This window comes from Schistocerca nitens, chromosome 2 (assembly GCF_023898315.1).
Source record: "Schistocerca nitens isolate TAMUIC-IGC-003100 chromosome 2, iqSchNite1.1, whole genome shotgun sequence".
In the NCBI taxonomy this organism is placed as follows: Eukaryota; Metazoa; Arthropoda; class Insecta; order Orthoptera; family Acrididae; genus Schistocerca; species Schistocerca nitens.
Genome location: NC_064615.1, coordinates 298161731 through 298166336, shown reverse-complemented (window position 1 = coordinate 298166336; position 4606 = coordinate 298161731).

Below are 4606 nucleotides of genomic sequence, written 5' to 3'. Positions count from 1 at the left end.
TGTCTGTCTTTCTCCTCCTCTTCCCTTTCTCTGTCCATTTCCTCATCCCCCTTTGTCCATCTCCTCATCCCTCATCTCTCTGCATCTCTCTTCCTCTCCCTGTCTCTGTATATCTCCTACTGCTGCTCCTCCTATCTGTGCTTATCTCCTCCTTGCTCCTCGCTGCCTGTCCATTTCCACTTCCTCCATTCTCTCTCCACGTAGTGGTACTATCAGCCATCTATTGGGGTGAATGTGAACTCATCCCAATAGATGGCTGATAGTACCCCTACAATATTTCTTTCCATATTGTAACTAAAATGTGTACCAAATTTGAGTGGCATCGTTCCAGCGGTTTAGGATGAGCTTGTTACCCATGGCTTTGTCAGCATATGGACATGTCAGACATACACTCCTGGAAATGGAAAAAAGAACACATTGACACCGGTGTGTCAGACCCACCATACTTGCTCCGGACACTGCGAGAGGGCTGTACAAGCAATGATCACACGCACGGCACAGCGGACACACCAGGAACCGCGGTGTTTGCCGTCGAATGGCGCTAGCTGCGCAGCATTTGTGCACCGCCGCCGTCAGTGTCAGCCAGTTTGCCGTGGCATACGGAGCTCCATCGCAGTCTTTAACACTGGTAGCATGCCGCGACAGCGTGGACGTGAACCGTATGTGCAGTTGACGCACTTTGAGCGAGGGTGTATAGTGGGCATGCGGAAGGCCGGGTGGACGTACCGCCGATTTGCTCAACACGTGGGGCGTGAGGTCTCCACAGTACATCGATATTGTCGCCAGTGGTCGGTGGAAGGTGCACGTGCCCGTCGACCTGGGACCGGACCGCAGCGACGCACGGATGCACGCCAAGACCGTAGGATCCTACGCAGTGCCGTAGGGGACCGCACCGCCACTTCCCAGCAAATTAGGGACACTGTTGCTCCTGGGGTATCGGCGAGGACCATTCGCAACCGTCTCCATGAAGCTGGGCTACGGTCCCGCACACCGTTAGGCCGTCTTCCGCTCACGCCGCAACATCGTGCAGCCCGCCTCCAGTGGTGTCGCGACAGGCGTGAATGGAGGGACGAATGGAGACGTGTCGTCTTCAGCGATGAGAGTCGCTTCTGCCTTGGTGCCAATGATGGTCGTATGCGTGTTTGGCGCCGTGCAGGTGAGCGCCACAATCAGGACTGCATACGACCGAGGCACACAGGGCCAACACCTGGCATCATGGTGTGGGGAGCGATCTCCTACACTGGCCGTACACCACTGGTGATCGTCGAGGGGACACTGAATAGTGCACGGTACATCCAAACCGTCATCGAACCCATCGTTCTACCATTCCTAGACCGGCAAGGGAACTTGCTGTTCCAACAGGACAATGCACGTCCGCATGTATCCCGTGCCACCCAACGTGCTCTAGAAGGTGTAAGTCAACTACCCTGGCCAGCAAGATCTCCGGATCTGTCCCCCATTGAGCATGTTTGGGACTGGATGAAGCGTCGTCTCACGCGGTCTCCACGTCCAGCACGAACGCTGGTCCAACTGAGGTGCCAGGTGGAAATGGAATGGCAAGCCGTTCCACAGGACTACATCCAGCATCTCTACGATCGTCTCCATGGGAGAATAGCAGCCTGCATTGCTGCGAAAGGTGGATATACACTGTACTAGTGCCGACATTGTGCATGCTCTGTTGCCTGTGTCTATGTGCCTGTGGTTCTGTCAGTGTGATCATGTGATGTATCTGACCCCAGGAATGTGTCAATAAAGTTTCCCCTTCCTGGGACAATGAATTCACGGTGTTCTTATTTCAATTTCCAGGAGTGTATGTCACACATACTTAACACATTTCACGCGTATTTGTACATATACTTCGCCTGTGTGTCTCGAGAATTTCACCCTGCAGTTTCATTTTACTTAATATTTGTGACGTCCTATCTCCTGCTGTACAATGATATAATTTTGCAGGTAGATCCAGTGGTACATGTGGCTAAGGTCTGCGAAAAGTGTTGCAAATAATACTAGTAGCAATGAAGTAACAAATTTGAAAGTCTTGCATGATGGGGTAGTTTTTCACTCATTCAGTGTTTCTGACGTCGTACCTCCTGAACTAAGTCATATACTGATGTAATGTTCCTGGTTCATTCATTGGTATATGTGAATACTGTCTGCAAAATGTTTCGCGAATTCAGCAAGTAGTAAAGAAGTAATAAGCTAAAACGCCACGTTTAGTGTAGCAGATTTACTGCATGAAAAGCGAAAATGTAGTAAGCGCCAATCTTTTTTCGTTTCATCATTTTGTTGGGATTGTCTGTTTCATATTTCGATCGTTGTTTTGCTTAACAAAATCTCGTGCGGTAACGATCACGATGTACAGGGTGCGGCGCTAAAATTCGGACAAAATAAACTTTTTTTAAAAAAAGCAAATTATTAAAACAAAATATAAATGAAAATAAAAATCATTTTACGTATAAGTAGTGGTGTCTTTCAGGAGTAACATCACTTGATGTAACCCCCTTCAGCCGCAGTGATCGCCTCCAGTCTTGTCCTGAAGCGATTGCACGCACTCTTTAAAACAGCGCTGTCCATATTCACGGATGATGCTTTGTTAGCGGTGCATAGAAATGCGACATTAGGGTCCCCCATCTTATTGGTAACTCTTTAGACAACGCTCCAAACATAGTACTCGAGGGGGTTCAAATACGGGCTATTCTGGGGCCACTCCTTTGACCTGAACATGTCAACGTCACCTGGGAGCCAGTTTCGGACTAAATGGATCGTATGAGGTCCTCCTCTGCCATCCGACGCATTGTTCGCTCGCTGACATTCAATACTGACACCAATTTCCTCAGTGATTGCCTCGGGTCCTCCGAAATCAGCGCCTCAGCCATTTCGATGAATGCCACAGTTCATTACAGGCGTTTCCTCGAATGAGGTTAGTGTAGGGTAAAACTGATGTGGCCCCACTCTCTATTGTTGCCAAATTTATTCAAGATGGCGGATCCAAGATGGCGGCGATAGATATGGTAATGTCGCAATTACGTCATGGCGGGAAGTTCAAATTTTGGTGGGAAAATACGTCAATTGGGCTACCTCCAGTAACTTAATCTCCTCGCCTCCCCTCCCTCCTCCCCCACAGAAAATGGAGGGAAGTTCAAATTTTAGTAGGGAGAAAAGAGCACTTCGGCTACCTCCACTAACCTAATTCGTCTGATCGCCACCTCTTCCTTGGAATTGGTGGGAAAAGGACTCAGCCTGTGCTGGGCTGCTGAATAGGATGGACATAAGCCTTTATTTTGCGTGCAGTGTTCATTTAAACAATCTGAGGCAGTAGCTCCATTCCGTACATTCACCATGACATCTGGAGTCCAACTGACCTAGTACACAGTACTGCCACCAGAGGGTGCTGTCAACCCTACTGTGATGTAATCGAAGATGGCGGCCTGGGTGAAAGTGGCGGGAAAAGGACTCAGCCTGTTCTGGGCTGCTGGAGAGAGGAAGGACTGTACTTTATTTATTTTGGAACAATTTATTTAGCGAAGGATTTCATGTAGTTTATTTATTACACTGATACAAAACACTTGCTCTGACATGCTTGAGGTCACACTACATAGCCTACAGACCTGCAAACTACTCGTAAATCTCCGTAATAATACTGTACACAGATGTACAGGCACGCAAATAACTCGTAAATTGTCAAAAAGTAATGCATGTAAAAGGCCCTGCAGACACGCTCACAATGCTTAAACATCCGGAAACAATTGAGTGTACAAACGCATGTGGTGTTACAGAAGAATATTGAAGATTAGATGGGTAGATCACATGACTAATGAGGGGATACTGAAAAGAATTGGGAAGAAGAGAAATTTGTGGCACAACTTGACTAGAAGCAGGGATCGACTGGTAGGACATGTTCTAAGGCATTGAGGAATCCGCAATTTAGTACTGGAGGGCAGTGTGGAGGGTAAAAATCGTGGAGGGAGACCAAGAGATGAATATGCTAAGCAGATGCAGAAGGATGTGGGATGCAGTAGGTACTGGGAGATGAAGAAGCTTGCACAGGATAGAGTAGCATGGAGAGCTGCATCAAACCAGTCTCTGGACTGAAGACCACAACAACATATTTATTAACTGAATGGTCAGACGGCTTTGGTTTTTTTTTCTATCTGAACGCAACACCAAATCATCTGATGAGTTTTTGTCATATCAGTAAATACTATTTTAGATTGCTAGTGACTGAAGGACAGTAAAACTTTGAAACATTTGTCTCTTTTATGCAAGCTGTAAGTAAATATTTGTCACTATTACAGTTCCAACCCTCGTACCTCCAAACGGTACACTTAAGGACATGGTTCCTTCTCTACACACATCAAAAAACTTTTGCATCACCCCAGTTCCCGGAACTCCTGAAGATAGACGTTGACTGTGGATATTATATCACAGACACAGTCCCTTTGACTATTCAGAGATGTCACTAAACCCGCCCAAAGATGTAAACAACCAGTCATTCCACCAGGAAGGAGGTTCAAGGCTCGTGTTGTCTGTAGTTCAACCATGCCTAGAAGGTCAATACCGCGGTTCGATCGCGTCCGCATTGTTACTTTTTGTCAGGAAGGGCTCT